Source organism: Oryzias melastigma, linkage group LG4 (assembly GCF_002922805.2).
Source record: "Oryzias melastigma strain HK-1 linkage group LG4, ASM292280v2, whole genome shotgun sequence".
Taxonomy (NCBI): Eukaryota; Metazoa; Chordata; class Actinopteri; order Beloniformes; family Adrianichthyidae; genus Oryzias; species Oryzias melastigma.
In genome coordinates, this window is record NC_050515.1 from 16571458 (window position 1) to 16578490 (window position 7033).

General features: G+C 40.6%; 1 long non-coding RNA gene across 1 annotated transcript in view; it reads right to left on the reverse strand.

The window, feature by feature from the left end:
* The window catches only part of LOC118598674, a 32983-nt gene continuing 25950 nt past the window's right edge, over positions 1–7033 (reverse strand). Inside the window, exon 2 of the long non-coding RNA XR_004947765.1 lies at positions 1–1298. This is a non-coding gene — a long non-coding RNA (uncharacterized LOC118598674). The remainder of the gene's footprint in view (positions 1299–7033) is intronic.

Here is a 7033-nt window from a genome sequence, read left to right on the forward strand (position 1 = left end):
TTTTTTTTTGCTCCAAATATTGGTGTTGGCTGAAATGAGTGTGGACGTGTTCCAGTGCTGTTGAGTGTTGGATGGACGCTGCAAGGAGTGGAATCAATGTGTGTAGTCCAATTATTATTATTATTATTATTATTTTTTTTTTTTAATCAGGTTTTCTCAAGTGACTAAAAACAAAAGACTCTTGTTGAGTGACATGACTTTTTTAACAGTGTGTGCTGTTAGAAAAATCACAAAATGACCACAACTGGATGCTATTTTCAAAAAGTTCCAATATGTTTTTTATATTACAACGCAAGTGTGTTTAAGAACATGCAATGCAGATTTGTGCTTTTTCTGACTTTGATTCTTGATCTGACAGGTATTGAAAGAAACCAGAAAACACGTGAACGCCATCAATTCTGTTACGTTGGTGGTCTCAGATCCACATTTCTACTCTTTGTTTGAGTCAGGCTGACATTTAAACCAGCTGTAGCTCCATCGCTGAGGTCAAAGCTCCTTTAGCTGTTTGGATGAGAACACGCAAGCCCGTCTGCTTAGGTTGAATGCCCATAATCCTTTGCTCTTCGGAGAGTGGAAAGCAGCACATGCAGAAATGTGAGTGTTGCCATGAATTCAGTCTCCAGGAACTGAGTAAAAAAAAAGTTTTTGAATCAAACATTAGGCTGGAGACAGTAAATAATGTTCTTGGAGCTTCCTGGTTCTTTCCAAAACAATCTTTGAAGTAAAAGGTGGTTTTTGTCTCTGCATTTGGCTGCTCGTTTGCAATCCCAGCTGCCCCGCTGCATGTGATTAAAGATTTTTAGCAAGATTCCACCTACATGTGTGTAGATTTTTTTTGCTTTTGGCTCCGACTCCTCTCTTGCTGTGCTCTTTCCCTACAATAGCCGATGGGAACAAGAACCTATGCCCTGCAGAGCCGAGCGTGTTTTTGTCTGCGTTTGTTGAACAGGCTATCAGACAGGAGCCGAGACCCCTCCACCTCCACCAGCCATCACCTCCACAGTCCTTTTCCTGCCTGCAGGGTGATTCCTGCCCCAGCGCTCTCTCCACTTCCTTCACACACTTATCAGGCTCCAGCAGCCGTACCTTTTCCTGAATCTGGCTCAAGTCCTGTGGACAAAGTGGACGAGCAAAAACAGCTCATCCATCTCTTTTGATTCCTGCACTCTCACCTCTCGCAGCATTCTTCAGCTTTATTATCTTCAATCATGCAACCAGGTAATACGTTGCTTAACTGCGGCGTTGCATCTTCATGCACACTTGGACAAAAGTCAGCCTTGCAGCTCAGCAGCTACTTCCTGAAAAAAAAAAAAAAAAAACTTTAAATGCCCAGACTCCTTTTTATTTATTTCCTTGTTACCCACGCTACAATAGGACTAATGTTCTACCTTTGAAATGTAAACATTTGAAGCAGTTTAGCGTAATCAGGAAAAAAAATACCTGCATCTTAAACACCCAAGTATGAATAAAAATAGAGTTAAAGACATTCTGATTTATATGTTTATCCTTGTTTTGGAGTAAATCTCTACATAGAATGTTTAGTATTTGATTAAACCACAAACAAAAAACAAACAGAACATTTTATACCTCTCCTTCCACTATTAAGTGCAGGAGCGGAGCGTGGCGGGGGGAGGTGGGGGGGCAGCAGCAACAAGGTCAGTATCTTAGTTCAAATCTGTACAGCTATTGACAAAGATTCAAAAATAATCAATACAAGCTTCTTTAAGCATTAGATAAATACAACTGTTTGTATGTTTGATCCTTTGTATTTGTAATTGTTGTTCTCATTTGCCACCATTCAAAAGTCTTGCTCCTCCCCCTGTAATAAATGTTCTAGCTCCGCCCCTAATCAAACGTATTTCATAGCTTTAACAGGATTTTAATAAGGTCATTGCTATTCAAGTGAGACGTATAACCAAGAAAAAGAGAATTGTCTTTACACTCATTAAAACACTTGTTTTCATGACCTTTCTCTTTTTGCTTCTACTTTTTAAAAGTGTGTTCCTTATTATGAGATAGAAAAAGTTTAAGCTTTTATTAAACAATTATGAACTACTTTTATTTTCTGAATTAGGCTCATCCTTCCCTTTCTTTATATTTGAATGGGAAATTATGCATCAAAGTAATTTTTACTTACCATATTTTTAAAATAAATTTAGTAAACTGTTTTTTTTCATTTTAATTTGATACAGTTTAAAACATTTTTCTTTCCATTAATAAAGATTTTGCAGAGCTAGATCCCAATCATCAGTCTGTACACATTTTATGAATATATTTTCCTAAAAAAAAAAAAAAAGATTTGTAGAAGAATTTTGTATTCAGAGTTCAAATTTGTTCTGATATCGACTAATTCTCAAACAAATTGACTGAAAATGAAGGAACTATTTTATGAGTACCACATTTGAAATGATTCATGTTTCACCTGTTCTTCAAAACACATCGCGCCCTCTTTTTTCCTGGATGTCTACTACGTGTGCCTTTTCACAGAAAACCTCTAAGTTGTCACAGAGCAAATATAATGAGAGCTTTCACGGTCCGACTCTTATGTTTCCCATAACACCGTTAATGGAATGCATGCCTGAGGACACAAAAACATCTACCTGTGCAGGGTCAGCTCTGGCTGACAAATCAACATCCCCCTGACATGGACGCTTTGAGCGGGGGCAGACGAATGGGTCACTGTGGTGCTAGACCCAGTTCACCTCAGTCCAATTTTTGGTCACTAGTCTCTCTCAGGAGAGACAGTCTGGTAGGGAGGGGCTTGTAGGTGGGTCACTCAGCCTCAGTTTTGACCCACGTTTTTTTTTTTTTTTTCTCTCCAGTGTGGGACTAAAGAATGGAGAGGAAAGCCATGTTTATAGACAAGAACCCTCATCCCAGTGTAGGTGGTGTCTTTGTATGTTTTTCATTTGAACACAACTTCATAAAAGCCACAAGAACAATACTGAGTACCAATGAAACATGAAATTAAACAAACAGTGATGTTTCTGCAAACATGCAAATGGTTTATAACAACCAACCCTTTGTGAAATGTATTTGCACTCTTGAAAAATTGGTTTGTTGGACTAGAATCCGCAGGTTTTTTTAAAGTCAAAGTTCAAAATTTGACCTATGACATATATCTGCACATGATGTTCCATACTGAAAAGCCAATGTCCATGACCAGGCTTTGGGCCGCATTGCACCGGCCCAAAGGAGAGGGATCCCATGTTGTTTCTTCAAGGTGGACCTGACTGGAAGAAGTCCCGGCCACCAGCTTATACTGCACACGTCGAGACTCAGGTTTCAGTGCAGAAGCCGGAGTCTTTATGTAATTTGAAAAGTGTGAGAGGCATGAGAGGTCCGGCCTCTCTGGCATTCCGTATCTGTTGTATTGGCTTTCAATTTTTACCAGACGTTGAAGCCGGGCCGGAGCACTTTTTTTATGAAATTGGGCCAATTAACAAATGAAACTGGAAAACATATGAGCGCATATAAAATACATCTGGAACATTTTTCAAAAGAAAACCTATTTTTTGCTGTACACACTAGTTTCACCTTGTTGTAAACATTACATCATTGTGACAACCAACCCTGATCTCCCTTGTTTGTTACACATGTGTAACACAGTCAAATATGTACATTTAAGCCTATACAAGACAAAAATATTAATACAAGTTCCGTTCTTATCATGTGAAGACGAGTCATGCAGAAAAAGAAGTGACGTGAATTTAATTCAAAATTATGTCAGAATGAGGGTTTGTTTACCAGTACCTTCTTTATAAATGGCGGGTCATTGCGTGAACCTACGAGAGTTCAGAGTCTCGTGAGGTCTGCAGCAGAGCCTGTGACTGTAGCAGCACTGCAGTCATCCCTAGCCAATGATAGTCATATGCGGTAGCTAGACCGCTCCGGCGTCCACACCAGAGCCGGACTGGATGCAGTGAGGGTCTGGACTAGGCCCCAACCCCAGACCTGACTACAGAGTGGGACCCTGCTGACTCCAATCCGGGCGACAAATTTAGCAATTTATTGCCTGTAAAGGAGGTTCTGAACTATTCTTAGTCTGGCTCATGATAGGACCAGTCTGCCATGAGAGACCCTACCGGGGGCAAAAGCCCCGGATGACACCACATTAAGGTTGTGGTTCATAGAGAGAGCTCAAAGTAGAGCCCCTGCTTCTCCACATCAAGAGGAGCCAGTTGATGGTGGGATGCCTCCTGGACGGCTCACAGGGGAGGTGTATCAGGCAGAGGCCCAGAGGAAGACCCACGACACAGTGGAGGGACTATGACACTTGAATGACCAGTGAGAGGGAAATCTGGGCATCTTTGCTTTGATGTGAAATTGAAATTGTGATTGGAAATTTGCCTGCCTCTCTCACTGATTCCATTTGTTGCATTTTTATAGCAGAAAAGTCATTTAAAAATAGCTCCAACAAGACCTTAGTTTAATAGGAATGTAAGAAATGAGTTATTCAACATTTTAGCTAATTTTTAATCCTTTGTCAGTTAATATGTTGTTCATTAACTTGTGCAATCATTGATAAACAGTAAGGAACCTGTGAACTAATGTCATATTTTACTCTTATTCATGTTTCATAATGTGCTAACCTGTTTGTTTTTATTAAAATTTAGATCAGTTCCTACATTTCCTTTTAAATTGCAAACATTTGGACATTAAGTAAAATCTTAAAAGATAGAGCATTTATAAGACAAATACTCTGTACAAATACCAGAACGTCTTCTGTGTATCCCAAAATTTCACTTTAAGGGTAGATTTCTTTGGCCAAAAAAAACATCTGTTGGTGTACCTCAGGGCTCAGATCTGGATCCTCCTGAGTTTATGTAAAAATGGAGAACAAATGCATCTCTATCTGGCATCACTTCCATAAAACAAGATCATATGTTCTGTCCTTTATAACATTAGAGTGTCTTGAATAGCTGAATAAATTGCCAGAGAATTTCAGCCCCAAAAGCTTTAGCAGAAACTTCTGTTCAGTCGCTTCCACCAGTCACTTGTTTTTAAAACACTGAGGTGTAAATATTTATTCTGTCAGCTGGCGAGTCACAGTATTTTTCAGTTTGAGACACTTGTTTACAATGTGTTTGACCTTTCTTGTTGGGGTTAACAGCTCTCCTTCTTGGGTCATGGTGACTAAAGATGTGCGGATGTTTAAATCATCCCCAATGTTTTAGGAGTAAGGGCGGTGTGGTGTGTGTGGGGGTGGTGGTGGGGTTGTCTAGCATTAACTTTCAAGCCACTATAACTGCTTTATGGTGGGATCTGCTGGTGGAGTCCGAGGAAATAGGAGGGATGGATGGAAAGTCTTCCTGAACTTTAAAACTGAATCAAAGGCCCTTAATTCTGTCAGTCACTCGTTTCTTCCCTCCCTTCCCAGAGGACAGGGTGTGCATGCAGTTTTATGTGCCTGCTGGCGTCTGTGTGTGTGCGAGCTGCAGAGAAGTTACTGAAATCGAGTTGCTATACATCAGAAAGCAAACCCACAAATAAGGAGAAATAAATCCTAATAAACTCTCACAGTCTCCTGACAACTTTCCCATCTGTTTTCCTACTGAATTTACTTTGGACTCTTGATGACCGTTTCCAATCTGTTCGTGTTTTGATCAGTATTTGGGAGGCTTTTACTTTTCATGGTTACTTCAGGGCCTTCTATCTGCTTTGGAGAGTGACAGGAAATAAGGGGAAAGAAAAGGAAACTGCATGAAAAAGTTGGTCTAGATCTGGACACACTCTTCGGCCATGGAGATGCTTAAATGTCTCCAGACAGTTTTGCAGCTGCATCATTTAGAACCAAATTTATGAACACATCTCACTTTGCGTGCTCGGAGAGTGTTTGGTCAACATGTGTCTGGATCTGATCAGAAACTATTTCCTTGTGCAACATATTTTTTTTAAACTTTGCTTTTTGTTCTTCCATTCAGAATTAAATACCAGACTTGTAGCACACGAATCAGACCTTTAAGTCATCTTAGTCAGCTGCATCTTAAACCCAATAGTTATGATGACATTAGGCCTTAATCGTAACTGCTCTTAAGGTGAATACTGGCTGTCTACTGGCGAAAAATGGGCAAATCTGTGAGGGGCAAGCAGCAAATGTGAGTCGTAGACCACTCAGTGAGTCCATAGAACAAAAATATTCATATTCATTATGAACTAGATATGCATTACCTGGGCTGCACGGTGGCGCAGTGGTTAGCGCTCTTGCCTCACAGCGAGAAGGTCCCGGTTCGACTCCTGTGTGGAGTTTGCATGTTCTCCCCGTGCATCCGTGGGTTTTCACCGGGGACTCCGGCTTCCTCCCACCGTCCAAAAACATTCTTCGTAGGTTAATTGGTGACTCTAAATTGCCCCTAGGTGTGGATGTGAGACTGCATGTGTGTGTGATTGAGGCCCTGCGACAGACTGCCGACCTGTCCAGGGTGTACCCCGCTTCCGCCCATCAGTAGCCGGGATAGGCTCCGGCACCCCGCGACCCCAAAAGGGAAGAAGCGGCCAAGAAGATGGATGGATGAATATGCATTACCTGGGATAATGCTAGTGTGAATGCTGTAAGCTGAATTTGGCCACTAAAGATGGTGCTGATAGCTGAAGATACTGAAATTGATGGCTAGAAACGCTGAAGCTGATAGGCAGCTAAAATATTAGCTAAATGCCAAATTAGCCTAAAAAACTAAAAGGAAAAAAAACTGTTAGCCAAAACAGCTAGCATGTGGCTGGAAAAAATAACAAAACTTCAAAATGGACTAAAAAAAAATGAAAAAAAGCCTAAATTAGCCAAAACAACTAGCTTGTAAAAATTAGCCTAACCCCAAAACAGCCTAAAAAACTAAAAAGCCTGAAATAGCTAAAACAGCTAGCATGTAGCTGAAATATTAGCTAAACTCCAAAATAGCCTTAAAAATCTTAGTAAATGCCAAAATTTTAAAACAAAGTTTTTAACATAATTATGAATAATAATTAACTTTCCGGCTGGGTGGCTCAGTGGGCTAGGTGAAGGGCTGGCTCGCAGGAGCCCTGGGTTCGATTCCAG